The sequence below is a fragment of the Scyliorhinus torazame genome, chromosome 4 (genome assembly GCF_047496885.1).
Source record: "Scyliorhinus torazame isolate Kashiwa2021f chromosome 4, sScyTor2.1, whole genome shotgun sequence".
Classification (NCBI taxonomy): Eukaryota; Metazoa; Chordata; class Chondrichthyes; order Carcharhiniformes; family Scyliorhinidae; genus Scyliorhinus; species Scyliorhinus torazame.
In genome coordinates, this window is record NC_092710.1 from 58,116,116 (window position 1) to 58,132,498 (window position 16,383).

The 16,383-nt window shown below is 41.8% G+C and overlaps 1 long non-coding RNA gene and 3 other non-coding genes across 4 annotated transcripts in view; all 4 read left to right on the forward strand.

Moving 5' to 3' along the window:
• Window positions 1-16,383, forward strand: part of LOC140410244 (uncharacterized) — an 857,189-nt gene that overhangs the window by 457,173 nt on the left and 383,633 nt on the right. The gene's annotated exons all lie outside the window — the stretch shown is intronic.
• trnas-acu (transfer RNA serine (anticodon ACU)) lies at window positions 2,297-2,370 on the forward strand. Its single transcript has one exon. It is a non-coding gene; the product is annotated as a tRNA-Ser (tRNA).
• Window positions 3,963-4,036, forward strand: trnas-acu (transfer RNA serine (anticodon ACU)). The gene has a single exon. It is a non-coding gene; the product is annotated as a tRNA-Ser (tRNA).
• trnat-agu (transfer RNA threonine (anticodon AGU)) lies at window positions 7,282-7,355 on the forward strand. The gene has a single exon. It is a non-coding gene; the product is annotated as a tRNA-Thr (tRNA).

The following is a 16,383-nucleotide window of genomic DNA, read 5'->3' on the forward strand; positions in this document are numbered from 1 at the left end:
CAAAGGGACGATGCTGCTGTGCCTGCGAGTAAAATGAGCTGGAGATGCTGCATCACCAAAGAAGGAATTTCAAAAAATCCCTCATGAGACGTTGAAGTAAATTATGAGAACCAGCAAAGATTAGGCCTTGGTCGCTCATTCGGTAGAGCTTCAGACTTTTAATATGAGGGTCCAGCGTTCAAGTCCCTATCAGGGCTCTTACTTTGGCTCAAGACGTTTGCTTCCCAATGAACAACAAAAAAGAAGAAGAAAGAATGCAGAACGGGTCAGGGAAAATGGAAGAACGGTGACAATATAATCTTTGCGAAAGTGCAACAGCCATGGAGAATTGTCTAGAAGTATGCTTCATTTTCAGTTCATGTTAAAATTCTCCCCTGACATTGTCCTGTATGATACCACAATAGATTTCTGGTCATGTTCACTCACTTCCCAGTTCGACCAATCATTTCCTGTTTGTTTACTTATCCCATGCAGAACTGCTTAAAATCCAGCATTTCCAGTAATAAATGCAATTTTACAGTTTCAAAGACCAGTGCCAATGAATATTTTAATTTGCACTCGGAAGGCCCGTATGAGATGTCAGGAAAACTGATGTTGAATCAAAATGATTGAAATCTGTTCTAAACTTGCACGATAAGCTTGCATGCTGGTCCTGTGGCTTAGATGGTTCAAGCGCCTGTCTAGTGAACAGGAGATCTTGAGTTCAAATCTCAGCAGTGCCATCAATGGAAATTAACAGCTGGAGTAATGCCTGACATTTCATGCTAAGTGCAGTATATGTTGGCACAATCCCTGCAACGCGAACCTTAAAGCTTGCTTTCTTTTGTGCTGAAGCATTTTTTTCAAACCTTTAAACTCACATTTTCAGCTCATCTTCAATTTTGCATTTCCTCCTCGCATCAGCCCTGTAGAAGGATATCGCGCATTTGAAACTTTAATTCTGTGTCTGGCACCACGGGTAACCTCAGATTTTTAAAGATTTTATCCTCTCACTTTTAGTTTCTCTTGCAGATTTGCAGCATCCGCGGTATTTTCCTTTGAATGCATAACAGGATTTGCCTCAAGAAAACCTGGAGGAACATTTTAAAAGCATAGCAACGACAACAGAGTGTAACGATTGAATGATTAACTGATTTGCTCTGCCGAAGAGTGACCCTGCGTCGAAAAAATTGCTCAGTTCTCTCCTCCCAGGTGCCGCCAGAACCGCTGAGATTTTCCATCTTTTCCCCTTTTTCTTTGAGATTTCACATCCGCAGTAATTTGCTTTAATATTGAACAATTTCTGTTGCTGTACGTTAGCAAGAACAATTCGGGCGGGAGAAATAGCGGTCCGTTTTGCATGAAGATTTGGTGCTGACAAATCTATTTCCACCCAAAAACTTTGAGATTTTGACACTTTGCAACTTGACCGGTTAACCTTACTTGCATTCACACTCTGCCACAACAAACGCCAGATGACACCGTTTACTCTCTCTCACAATACAATCTGTGTCTTTGTAGCTTCCCACTTATATTTCACCGAATTAAACGTAACCTTCAAAGCCTTGAAGTGACAGTGCAGGTCCGGGGGTAACAACTGATGTCACATCACAAGTCACTGGTAAGAAGCGAGTAGTTGGTGCAAGCTGAAGAATTTGTGAAAGGAAGCCAAACGGAGGCTGCTGCTATGCCTGCGAGTAAAATGAGCTGGAGAGGCTGCATCACCAAAGAAGGAAATTCAAAACATCCCTCATGAGACGTTGAAGTAAATTATGAGAACCAGCAAAGATTGGGCCTTGGTAGCTCATTCGGTAGAGCTTCATACTTTTATTATGAGGGTCCAGCGTTCAAGTCCCTATCAGGGCTCTTACTTTGGCTCAAGACGTTTGCTTCCCAACGAACAACAAAAAAGAAGAATCAAGAATGCAGAACGGGTCAGGGAAAATGGAAGAACGGTGACATTATCATCTTTGCTAAAGTGCAACAGCCATGGAGAATTGTCAAGACGTTTGCTACATTTTCAGTTCATGTTAAAATTCTCTCCTGACATTGTCCTATATTATACCACAATAGATTTCTGATCATGTTCGCTCACTTCCCAGTTCGACCAATCATTTCCTGTTTGTTTACTTATCCCATGCAGAACTGCTACAAATCCAGCATTTCCAGCAATAAATGCAATTTTACAGTTTCAAAGACCAGTGCCAATGAATATTTTAATTTGCACTCGGAAGGCCCATATGAGATGTCAGGAAAACTGATGTTGAATCAAAATGATTGAAATCTGTTCTAAACTTGCACGCTAAGCTTGCATGCTGGTGCTGTGGCTTAGATGGTTAAAGCGCCTGTCTACTAAACAGGAGATCCTGAGTTCAAATCTCAGCAGTGCCTTCAATGGAAATTAACAGCTAGAGTAACGCATGACATTTCATGGTAAATGCAGAAAATGTTGGCACAATCCCTGCAACGCGAACCTTAAAGCTCGTTTTCCCTTGTGTGCTGAAGCAATTTTTTCAAACCTTTAAACTCACATTTTCCGCTCATCTTCAATTTTGCTCACCTACACCATCGCATTTCCTCCTCGCTTCAGCCTTGTAGAAGGATATCGCGCATTTGAAACTTTAACTCTGTGTCTGGCACCACGGATAACCTCAGAGTTTTATAGATTTTATCCTCTCACTTTTAGTTTCTCTTGCAGATTTGCAGCATCCGCGGTATTTTCCTTTGAATGTATAATAGGATTTACCTCAAGAAAACCTGGAGGAACATTTTAAAAGTATAGCAACGACAACAGAGTGTAACGATTGAATGATTAACTGATTTGCTCTGCCGAAGAGTGACCCTGAGTCGAAAAAATTGCTCAGTTTTCTCTTCCCAGATGCCGCCAGAACCGCTGAGATTTTGCATCTTTTCCCCTTTTTCTTTGAGATTTCACATCCGCAGTAATTTGCTTTAATATTGAACAATTTCTGTTGCTGTACGTTAGCAAGAACAATTCGGGCGGGAGAAATAGCGGTCCGTTTTGCATGAAGATTTGGTGCTGACAAATCTATTTCCACCCAAAAACTTTGAGATTTTGACACTTTGCAACTTGACCGGTTAACCTTACTTGCATTCACACTCTGCCACAACAAACGCCAGATGACACCGTTTACTCTCTCTCACAATACAATCTGTGTCTTTGTAGCTTCCCACTTATATTTCACCGAATTAAACGTAACCTTCAAAGCCTTGAAGTGACAGTGCAGGTCCGGGGGTAACAACTGATGTCACATCACAAGTCACTGGTAAGAAGCGAGTAGTTGGTGCAAGCTGAAGAATTTGTGAAAGGAAGCCAAACGGAGGCTGCTGCTATGCCTGCGAGTAAAATGAGCTGGAGAGGCTGCATCACCAAAGAAGGAAATTCAAAACATCCCTCATGAGACGTTGAAGTAAATTATGAGAACCAGCAAAGATTGGGCCTTGGTAGCTCATTCGGTAGAGCTTCATACTTTTATTATGAGGGTCCAGCGTTCAAGTCCCTATCAGGGCTCTTACTTTGGCTCAAGACGTTTGCTTCCCAACGAACAACAAAAAAGAAGAATCAAGAATGCAGAACGGGTCAGGGAAAATGGAAGAACGGTGACATTATCATCTTTGCTAAAGTGCAACAGCCATGGATAATTGTCAAGACGTTTGCTACATTTTCAGTTCATGTTAAAATTCTCTCCTGACATTGTCCTATATTATACCACAATAGATTTCTGATCATGTTCGCTCACTTCCCAGTTCGACCAATCATTTCCTGTTTGTTTACTTATCCCATGCAGAACTGCTACAAATCCAGCATTTCCAGCAATAAATGCAATTTTACAGTTTCAAAGACCAGTGCCAATGAATATTTTAATTTGCACTCGGAAGGCCCATATGAGATGTCAGGAAAACTGATGTTGAATCAAAATGATTGAAATCTGTTCTAAACTTGCACGCTAAGCTTGCATGCTGGTGCTGTGGCTTAGATGGTTAAAGCGCCTGTCTACTAAACAGGAGATCCTGAGTTCAAATCTCAGCAGTGCCTTCAATGGAAATTAACAGCTAGAGTAACGCATGACATTTCATGGTAAATGCAGAAAATGTTGGCACAATCCCTGCAACGCGAACCTTAAAGCTCGTTTTCCCTTGTGTGCTGAAGCAATTTTTTCAAACCTTTAAACTCACATTTTCCGCTCATCTTCAATTTTGCTCACCTACACCATCGCATTTCCTCCTCGCTTCAGCCTTGTAGAAGGATATCGCGCATTTGAAACTTTAACTCTGTGTCTGGCACCACGGATAACCTCAGAGTTTTATAGATTTTATCCTCTCACTTTTAGTTTCTCTTGCAGATTTGCAGCATCCGCGGTATTTTCCTTTGAATGTATAATAGGATTTACCTCAAGAAAACCTGGAGGAACATTTTAAAAGTATAGCAACGACAACAGAGTGTAACGATTGAATGATTAACTGATTTGCTCTGCCGAAGAGTGACCCTGAGTCGAAAAAATTGCTCAGTTTTCTCTTCCCAGATGCCGCCAGAACCGCTGAGATTTTGCATCTTTTCCCCTTTTTCTTTGAGATTTCACATCCGCAGTAATTTGCTTTAATATTGAACAATTTCTGTTGCTGTACGTTAGCAAGAACAATTCGGGCGGGAGAAATAGCGGTCCGTTTTGCATGAAGATTTGGTGCTGACAAATCTATTTCCACCCAAAAACTTTGAGATTTTGACACTTTGCAACTTGACCGGTTAACCTTACTTGCATTCCCACTCTGCCACAACAAACGCCAGATGACACCGTTTACTCTCTCTCACAATACAATCTGTGTCTTTGTAGCTTCCCACTTATATTTCACCGAATTAAACGTAATCTTCAAAGCCTTGAAGTGACAGTGCAGATCAGGGGGTAACAACAGATGTCACATCACAAGTCACTGGTGAGAAGCGAGTAGTTGGTGCAAGCTGAAGAATTTGTGAAAGGAAGCCAAACGGAGGCTGCTGCTATGCCTGCGAGTAAAATGAGCTGGAGAGGCTGCATCACCAAAGAAGGAAATTCAAAACATCCCTCATGAGACTTTGAAGTAACTTATGAGAACCAGCAAAGATTAGACCTTGGTAGCTCATGCGGTAGAGCTTTAGACTTTTATTATGAGGGTCCAGCGTTCAAGTCCCTATCAGGGCTCTTACTTTGGCTCAAGACATTTGCTTCCCAATGAACAACAAAAAAGAAAAATAAAGAATGCAGAACGGGTCGGGGAAAATGGAAGATCGGTGACAATATCATCTTTGATAAAGAGCAACAGCCATGGAGAATTGTCAAGAAGTTTGCTTCATTTTCAGTTCATGTTAAAATTCTCTCCTGACATTGCCCTGTATTAAACCACAATAGATTTCTGGTCACGTTCACTCACTTCCCAGTTCGACCAATCATTTCCTGTTTGTTTACTTATCCCATGCAGTACTGCTACAAATCCAGCATTTCCAGTAATAAATGCAATTTTACAGTTTCAAAGACCAGTGCCAATGAAAATTTTAATTTGCACTCGGAAGGCCCGTATGAGATGTCAGGAAAACTGATGTTGAATCAAAATGATTGAAATTTGTTCTAAACTTGCACGCTAACCTTGCATGCTGGTGCTGTGGCTTCGATGGTTAAAGTGCTTGTCTTGCAGACAGGAGGTCCTGAGTTCAAATCTCAGCAGTGCCTTCAATGGAAGTTAGCAGCTGGAGTGAGGCACAACATTGCATGGTGAATGCAAAAAATGTTGGCAATGTCCCTGCAACGCAAACCTTAAAGCTTGTTTACCCTTTTGTGCTGAAGCACTTTCTTCAAACCGTTCAACTCCTATTTTCCGCTCATCTTCAATTTTGCTCACCTACACCATCGCATTTCCTCCTCGCTTTAGCCCTGTAGAAGGATCACGCGCATTTGAAACTTTAACTCTGTGTCTGGCACCACGGATATCCTCAGATTTTTAAAGATTTTATCCTCTCACTTTTAGTTTCTCTTGCAGATTTGCAGCATCCGCGGTATTTTCCTTTGAATGCATAATAGGATTTACCTCAAGAAAACCTGGAGGAACATTTTAAAAGTATAGCAACGACAACAGAGTGTAGCGATTGAATGATTAACTGATTTGCTCTGCCGAATAGTGACCCAATTGTCGAAAAAATTGCTCAGTTCTCTCTTCCCAGATGCCGCCAGAACCGCTGAGATTTTCCATCTTTTCCCCTTTTTCTTTGAGATTTCACATCCGCAATAATTTGCTTTTATATTGAACAATTTCTGTTGCTGTACGTTAGCAAGAACAATTCGGGCGGGAGAAATAGCGGTCCGTTTTGCATGAAGATTTGGCGCTGACAAATCTATTTCCACCCAAAAACTTTGAGATTTTGACACTTTGCAACTTGACCGGTTAAACTTACTTGCATTCACACTCTGCCACAACAAACACCAGATGACACCCTTTACTCTCTCTCACAATACAATCTGTGTCTTTGTAGCTTTCCACTTATATTTCACCGAATTAAACGTAATCTTCAAAGCCTTGAAGTGACAGTGCAGGTCTAGGGGAAACAACTGATGTCACATCACAAGTCACTGGTAAGAAGCGAGTAGTTGGTGCAAGCTGAAGAATTTGTGAAAGGAAGCCAAACGGAGGCTGCTGCAATGCCTGCGAGTAAAATGAGCTGGAGAGGCTGCATCACCAAAGAAGGAAATTCAAAACATCCCTCATGAGACGTTGAAGTAAATTATGAGAACCAGCAAAGATTAGGCCTTGGTAACTCATTCGGTAGAGCTTCAGACTTTTAATATGAGGGTCCAGCGTTCAAGTCCCTATCAGGGCTCTTACTTTGGCTCAAGATGTTTGCTTCCCAATGAACAACAGAAAAGACGAAGAAAGAATGCAGAACGGGTCAAGGAAAATGGAAGAGCGGTGAAAATATCATCTTTGCTAAAGAGCAACAGCCATGGAGAATTGTCAAGAAGTTTGCTACATTTTCAGTTCATTTTAAAACTCTCTCCTGACATTGTCCTGTATTATACCACAATAGATTTCTGGTCATGTTCACTCACTTCCCAGTTCGACCAATCATTTCCTGTTTGTTTACTTATCCCATGCAGAACTGCTACAAATCCAGCATTTCCAGTAATAAATGCAATTTTACAGTTCCAAAGATGTTTTAATATGCACTCGGAAGGCCCGTATGAGATGTCAGGAAAACTGATGTTGAATCAAAATGATTGAAATCTGTTCTAAACTTGCACGCTAAGCTTGCATGCTGGTGCTGTGGCTTAGATGGTTAAAGTGCCTGTCTAGTAAACAGGAGATCCTGAGTTCAAATCTCAGCAGTGCCTTCAATGGAAATTAACAGCTGGAGTAATGCCTGACATTTCATGCTAAGTGCAGTATATGTTGGCACAATCCCTGCAACGCGAACCTTAAAGCTTGCTTTCTTTTGTGCTGAAGCATTTTTTTCAAACCTTTAAACTCACATTTTCAGCTCATCTTCAATTTTGCATTTCCTCCTCGCATCAGCCCTGTAGAAGGATATCGCGCATTTGAAACTTTAATTCTGTGTCTGGCACCACGGGTAACCTCAGATTTTTAAAGATTTTATCCTCTCACTTTTAGTTTCTCTTGCAGATTTGCAGCATCCGCGGTATTTTCCTTTGAATGCATAACAGGATTTGCCTCAAGAAAACCTGGAGGAACATTTTAAAAGCATAGCAACGACAACAGAGTGTAACGATTGAATGATTAACTGATTTGCTCTGCCGAAGAGTGACCCTGCGTCGAAAAAATTGCTCAGTTCTCTCCTCTCAGGTGCCGCCAGAACCGCTGAGATTTTCCATCTTTTCCCCTTTTTCTTTGAGATTTCACATCCGCAGTAATTTGCTTTAATATTGAACAATTTCTGTTGCTGTACGTTAGCAAGAACAATTCGGGCGGGAGAAATAGCGGTCCGTTTTGCATGAAGATTTGGTGCTGACAAATCTATTTCCACCCAAAAACTTTGAGATTTTGACACTTTGCAACTTGACCGGTTAACCTTACTTGCATTCACACTCTGCCACAACAAACGCCAGATGACACCGTTTACTCTCTCTCACAATACAATCTGTGTCTTTGTAGCTTCCCACTTATATTTCACCGAATTAAACGTAACCTTCAAAGCCTTGAAGTGACAGTGCAGGTCCGGGGGTAACAACTGATGTCACATCACAAGTCACTGGTAAGAAGCGAGTAGTTGGTGCAAGCTGAAGAATTTGTGACAGGAAGCCAAACGGAGGCTGCTGCTATGCCTGCGAGTAAAATGAGCTGGAGAGGCTGCATAACCAAAGAAGGAAATTCAAAACATCCCTCATGAGACGTTGAAGCAAATTCTGAGAACCAGCAAAGATTAGGCCTTGCTAGCTCATTCGGTAGAGCTTCAAACTTTTATTATGAGGGTCCAGCGTTCAAGTCCCTATCAGGGCTCTTACTTTGGCGCAAGACGATTGCTTCCCAATGAACAACAAAAAAGAAGAAGAAAGAATGCAGAACGGGTCAGGGAAAATGGAAGAGCGGTGACAATATCATCTTTGCTGAAGAGCAACAGCCATGGAGAATTGTCAAGACGTTTGCTACATTTTCAGTTCATGTTAAAACTCTCTCCTGACATTGTCCTGTATTATACCACAATAGATTTCTGGTCATGTTCACTCACTTCCCAGTTAGAGCAATCATTTCCTGTTTGTTTACTTATCCCATGCAGAACTGCTACAAATCCAGCATTTCCAGTAATAAATGCAATTTTACAGTATCAAAGACTAGTGCCACTGAATATTTTAATTTGCACTCGGAAGGCCCGTATGAGATGACAGGAAAACTGATGTTGAAACAAAATGATTGAAATCTGTTCTAAACTTGCACGCTAAGCTTACATGCAGGTGCTGTGGCTTAGATGGTTAAAGCGCCTGTCTAGTAAACAGGAGATCTTAAGTTCAAATCTCAGCAGTGCCTTCAATGGCAATTAACAGCTGGAGTGATGCTCAACGTTCCAAGGGGAATGCTGTGAATGTTAGCACAATCCCTGCAACGCAAACCTTAAAGCTCGCTTTCCCTTGTGTGCTGAAACACTTTTTTCAAACCTTTAAACTCACATTTTCAACTCATCCTCAATTTTGCATTTCCTCCTCGCATCAGCCCTGTAGAAGGATCACGCGCATTTGAAACTTTAACTCTGTGTCTGGCACCACGGATATCCTCAGAAATTTAAAGATTTTATCCTCTCACTTTTAGTTTCTCTTGCAGATTTGCAGCATCCGCGGTATTTTCCTTTGAATGCATAATAGGATTTACCTCAAGAAAACCTGGAGGAACATTTTAAAAGCATAGCAACGACAACAGAGTGTAACGATTGAATGATTAACTGATTTGCTCTGCCGAAGAGTGACCCTGAGTCGAAAAATTTGCTCAGTTCTCTCCTCCCAGGTGCCGCCAGAACCGCTGAGATTTTCCATCATTTCCCCTTTTTCTTTGAGATTTCACATCCGCAGTAATTTGCTTTAATATTGAACAATTTCTGTTGCTGTACGTCAGCAAGAACAATTCGGGCGGGAGAAATAGCGGTCCGTTTTGCATGAAGGTTTGGTGCTGACAAATCTATTTCCACCCAAAAACTTTGAGATTTTGACACTTTGCAACTTGACCAGTTAACCTTACTTGCAATCACACTCTGCCACAACAAACACCAGACGACACCCTTTACTCTCTCTCACAATACAATCTGTGTCTTTGTAGCTTCCCACTTATATTTCACCGAATTAAACGTAATCTTCAAAGCCTTGAAGTGACAGTGCAGGTCCGGGGGTGACAGCTGTTGTCACATCACAAGTCACTGGTAAGAAGCGAGTAGTTAGTGCAAGCTGAAGAATTTGTGATAGGAAGCCAAAGGGACGATGCTGCTGTGCCTGCGAGTAAAATGAGCTAGAGATGCTGCATCACCAAAGAAGGAATTTCAAAAAATCCCTCATGAGACGTTGAAGTAAATTATGAGAACCAGCAAAGATTAGGCCTTGGTAGCTCATTCGGTAGAGCTTCAGACTTTTAATATGAGGGTCCAGCGTTCAGGTCCCTATCAGGGCTCTTACTTTGGCTCAAGACGTTTGCTTCCCAATGAACAACAAAAAAGAAGAATAAAGAATGCAGAACGGGTCAGGGAAAATGGAAGAGCGGTGACAATATCATCTTTGCTGAAGTTCAACAGCCATGGAGAATTGTCAAGAAGTTTGCTTCATTTTCAGTTCATGTTAAAATTCTCTCCTGACATTGTCCTGCATTATACCACAATAGATTTCTGGTCATGTTCACTCACTTCCCAATTCGACCAAGCATTTCCTGTTTGTTTACTTATCCCATTCAGAACTGCTACAAATCCAGCATTTCCAGTAATAAATGCAATTTTACAGTTTCAAAGACCAGTGCCCATGAATATTTTAATTTGTTCTCGTAAGGCCCGTATGAGATGTCAGGATAACTGATGTTGAATCAAAATGATTGAAATCTGTTCTAAACTTGCACGCTAAGCTTGCATGCTGGTGCTGTGGCTTAGATGGTTAAAGTGACTGTCTAGTAAACAGGAGATCCTGAGTTCAAATCTCTGCAGTGCCTTCAATGGAAATTCACAGCTGGAGTGATGCTCAACATTTCAAGGGGAATGCTGTGAATGTTAGCACCATCCCTGCAATGCAAACCTCGCTTAAAGCTCGCTTTCCCTTGTGTGCTGAAACACTTTTTTCAAACCTTTTAACTCCTATTTTCAACTCATCTTCAATTTTGCTCACCTACACCATCGCATTTCCTCCTCGCTTCAGCCCTGTAGAAGGATCACGCGCATTTGAAACTTTAACTCTGTGTCTGGCACCACGGATATCCTCCGATTTTTAAAGATTTTATCCTCTCATTTTTACTTTCTCTTGTAGATTTGCAGCATCAGCGGTATTTTCCTTTAAATGCATAATAGGATTTACCTCAAGAAAACCTGGAGGAACATTTTAAAAGTATAGCAACGACAACAGAGTGTAACGATTGAATGATTAACTGATTTGCTCTGCAGAATAGTGACACATTTGTCGAAAAAATTGCTCAGTTCTCTCTTCCCAGATCCCGCCAGAACCGCTGAGATTTTCCATCTTTTCCCCTTTTTCTTTGAGATTTCACATCCGCAATAATTTGCTTTTATATTGAACAATTTCTGTTGCTGTACGTTAGCAAGAACAATTCGGGCGGGAGAAATAGCGGTCCGTTTTGCATGAAGATTTGGCGCTGACAAATCTATTTCCACCCAAAAACTTTGAGATTTTGACACTTTGCAACTTGACCGGTTAACCTTACTTGCATTCACACTCTGCCACAACAAACACCAGATGACACCCTTTACTCTCTCTCACAATACAATCTGTGTCTTTGTAGCTTTCCACTTATATTTCACCGAATTAAACGTAATCTTCAAAGCCTTGAAGTGACAGTGCAGGTCCGGGGGTAACAACTGATGTCACATCACAAGTGACTGGTAAGAAGCGAGTAGTTGGTGCAAGCTGAAGAATTTGTGAAAGGAAGCCAAACGGAGGCTGCTGCAATGCCTGCGAGTAAAATGAGCTGGAGAGGCTGCATCACCAAAGAAGGAAATTCAAAACATCCCTCATGAGACGTTGAAGTAAATTATGAGAACCAGCAAAGATTAGGCCTTGGTAGCTCATTCGGTAGAGCTTCAGACTTTTAATATGAGGGTCCAGCGTTCAGGTCCCTATCAGGGCTCTTACTTTGGCTCAAGATGTTTGCTTCCCAATGAACAACAAAAAAGACAAAGAAAGAATGCAGAACGGGTCAAGGAAAATGGAAGAGCGGTGACAATATCATCTTTGCTAAAGGGCAACAGCCATGGAAAATTGTCAAGAAGTTTGCTACATTTTCAGTTCATGTTAAAACTCTCTCCTGACATTGTCCTGTATTAAACCACAATAGATTTCTGGTCATGTTCACTCACTTCCCAGTTCGACCAATCATTTCCTGTTTGTTTACTTATCCCATGCAACACTGCTGCAAATCCAGCATTTCCAGTAATAAATGCAATTTTACAGTTTCTAAGGCCAGTGCCAATGAATATTTTAATTTGCACTCGGAAGGCCCGTATGAGATGTCAGGGAAACTGATGTTGAATCAAAATGATTGAAATCTGTTCTAAACTTGCACGCTCAGCTTGCATGCTGGTGCTGTGGCTTAGATGGTTAAAGCGCCTGTCTAATAGACAGGAATTTCTGAGTTCTACTCTCAGCAGTGCCTTCAATGGAAATTAACAGCTGGAGTGATGCTCAACATTTTATGGTGAATGCAGAATATGTTGGCACAATCCCTGCAACGCGTACCTTAAAGCTCGCTTTCCCTTGTGTGCTGAAGTTCTTTTTTCAAACCTTTAAACTCCCATTTTCCGCTCATCTTCAGTTTTGCTCACCTACACCATCGCATTTCCTCCTCGCTTCAGCCCTGTAGAAGGATTGACGAATGTGATATAAAATAGTTACTTTAGATATATTAGTTACTGTAATGTAGAGATAGGCCAGTCTCATTCTGGTGAGTTCACATACAAAGGATTTCAGACCTCATGGCAAAGCAAGGAGGAGGTGTGTCCACCAAAGGAGGAGAAAATGATGCTGGGTAATAGGGGCCAGTGGAAGGGATTGGAAGTGAGCCAATCAGAATGTCTGACTAGGTCAGGAGGGGTATAGGATGACCTATAGGAATCGTGTAGGTGAAACTTGATACCATTTGAATTGATTTGCAGAGATCCCTTTGTCTCTTTGTTCATTCGCTTTCCGGGGTGTAGTAGGCTGGATGTGTCTTATGCCTCTGAGATGAATCAAGCTTGCAAGCCAAATAAAATAACTAATGCTGTACCTGCAAATCCATCTCGACTTTTATTGAGGCCAGACTGACGGGTAAAGAAATTTGGGATTTGACAATTAGTGCCGAAACCCGGGATTTCTCAAGACGGTTCTGACCAACTGCGAAATCAGAATTTGACTGATTATGAACAGGAGGATGGGGAAAAAAGGGCCCACAATGTACAGCTGGAAAATGACCGCGCATTGATTTTTCCCCTCTTCTTATCATCTGATTAGTCTGGTCACTCGCGGTTGGTACAGAAAGATCGTCTCGATGAAATCAAAGGTCAGTCTGGGGATTAGAAATTTAATTGATGGGATTTCATATTGTTGATTCGGCTTGGGTTAGGTTTTGGTTGATAGGACATCTAAAAGATGATTTAATTCCAAGTATAAGTGTTTTTATGGCTGATGTGACTTCAGTAGATGGAGATTCAGTCAAGTATAAGTGTTTTTATGGCTGATGTGACTTCAGTAGATGGAGGTTCAATCAAGTATAAGTGTTGTTATGGCTGATGTGACTTCAGTAGTGAAGGTTCAGTCAAGTATAAGTGTTTTTAAATCTGAAGATGATTCAATTCCATGTGTGAGTGTTTTAAATCTATAGTTGATTAAGCTAAAAATTGTACCCTTGGGCTGTAGTGGCGAAGGGCGCAGTTCTGAGGACTAATTGAGATTGTGGGGAATGCTGCATATTGGTTGAAGCAGAAGTCTCTCAAAGGGTTAACAGCAGCAGCCAAAATTAAAGACGACAGACAGTGCTTCTCACTCAGGCCTTGAGATAACAGCAGCAGCCTATAGTGTAATCGGATACCTTTCCTTTGAGTCAGTGAACTCCAGCAAAGTTACGTTTTGAATTAATTAAAGGAAACCAGTGGGTTTCTCCACCTCTTTGATAAAAGTTATTATTTTCGAAAGCAATTGATTGAAATTGCCAGAATCTTAAGTTTTACTTACTTGAAATAATGTTTATCTCATTTTATTTGTGAATTAATAGAAACTTAAAGAAGATCATTGACACCATTTTAAAAAGTGTAAATCTGGAGATGATAGTTGACTTTGCCAACATTTTTGTGAATGTAAGAAAAACTCGTTTCAAGAAAAATCGTTAAGATAAAGAATTAATTAAGTTGTAAATGTTATACAAGTTTGTGTTAAGCAAATCGTAAATTTAGTTCTGAGTTGAGATCAGAGCTAAGCTTGCAAGTTGCAGTAATTCAATTTGAATTTTCAAACATTTTTAAGTTTTAAAAGAACACTGTTAGAACCTTTTCAATCGTTTTGCCAAGAAAAAAATACGCGCAAGTAGAGACAGGAAAGGCTCGGGTCAAACAAAAGATGAGCTACGTAGTTCAATGGCTGGCCTTGAATTGACAGAAAATGATTAATTCAAGAATTTAAAAATGTCAGTAAAAGTTTTGACTGCACCTGTAGCATTGTCTGCACTAATTCCAGAACCACCAGAGTATAATAATTTATATCCAGTCACTGCTCCCCAGATTCTAATCATGCCAGTAACTCCAGCCCTTTTTGGTTGATAGTGTGGGTCCCGATTTACCATCTTCACGATCAGTAGAGAAAGAGGAGCTCTGTTCCGCAAGCCCAGTTAGCTCTAGGAACAGATCTCGGACAGCGAGAGAAGGGCTTGGTCCTAACCAGAAACAATTAAGCATACCACCTAAATCCCTCCAAACCAAGGGGAAACTGCAAATTTCGAGAACAAAGGGAGCTGCAACAGATGATTTTGAAGAGAAAGAACTCCCTCTAGTGACAGGGAGGGACGTCGAAGTCTTGGAAGAACAAGAGGAAATAGCTAGAGTGCCCCCTGGTGGGACTCGGAGACAGTTGCCGATTAGGAAGATACCAATCACCTGAATTATGCTAGCCACGCCGCACTTCAGCAAGCCCATGCGTTAGACGACGATAGACGGACACAGATCCTGAATGCGTTGAATAACACATTTCAAAAGCCCATAAATATTTCTGCTATCTTAGACCTAAAACCTAAGAAGACTGAAGAGCCAGAGGAATTTCTGGAGCGTTTTAATGAAATCTACCGTGGGCAGTCAGGCAACTTGCCATATCAAAATGGTCAGAATTCCCCTCAATGTTGTGCTATGTTAATGCATTTCCTACCACCTTCTGTGGCTACTGCTGTGAAATGTAATAACATGAATTGGACAGAGAACGACCCTTCCCAGATGGCAAGAGCAGTCAGTTTGATTGGAAGGAAAGTGTAGGCCAGGAAGGAGGCTCAGTTACAAAGGTTAAGACTGAGTATGTAATGAAAAAGGATGATCTGCGACCCCAACAAGCGGCAGAAATGGTAGTTTACCAGCAGGAGCCCCAATATTGTGACTCTGGGTGGGTGGATCAGCGAGGGGGAGGATATCAAACCCACCCAAAGGGACCCTCAGCTCCTTTTTATGGCCCACCGTATGCACCAACAGCTTTACAACCGCCGCCCCCTCTGAGGGGCCATTGGTCTACTGGGAGAAGAGGACGGGGCAGATATAGAGGGAGCAATGCATGTTTTAATTGCGGCCGTGCAGATCACTGGCAACAGGAATGCCCCTTTAAAAGACAGGCAGCAGAAGGAGATTATCCGACCCAAAGGAGGGGGTACCCACCAAGGGGAGGACAGACGAGATACACTGACTTCTCCCAGGCAAACCCTTTCCCAACACAGGATTGACGAGCTAATTTAGTCATAAGGACTCTCCAATCGGACAGGGAACCTATTATCTCTCTGCAGATTGGAGATTAACGTCACTCATTTGTAATCGACACTGGAGCAGCCATGTCTTCTGTGCAATCAGAACTTCGACTACCATTATCCGACCACACGCAGCAATTGTCGGGGTTCCAAGGACAGGTGTGTGAGTATCCTATTTCTGAACCTGTGACAGTCACTTGCGAGAATAAGTCTGCAGATCATCAGTTTGTAGTGACTACTGGATTGGACAGTAATTTGTTGGCCCGAGATTTACTGTGTATCTTCCAGCTGCAGCTAGAGTACGGAGACGAAGGGGTAACGGTCCAATCGTGGAGGATGAGACAACAGTGCTATATTTCTATCACCCCCAGTGGTGGACGTTAGACATTGAACAGTCACTGCACCACGTTACCCTGGCCTATGACAGAACCGGACAAAACAGGGAGTTGGAGGACAAATACCGGCCATTAATTGGGACCGAATGGCCAGTCAAAGGTACAGCCACAGTCACGGGAAAAGAAGGTACAGCTGATTTTGTTACAATACCACCACATTTATGGCCACAGTCAGCTTCGGTAAGCCCTCATATTACACGTCAGGTCCACGACCAGTACCATGCCAGGGATCTGGGGCAAATGGTAAGGAGGGCAGTGGATCATTCGGATCCAACAGAGTACGCACTTCAAGTCATGCCGGACGGCACTGCCATAAAATATTTTGAGGCCCCTGAAACAATTAACACTC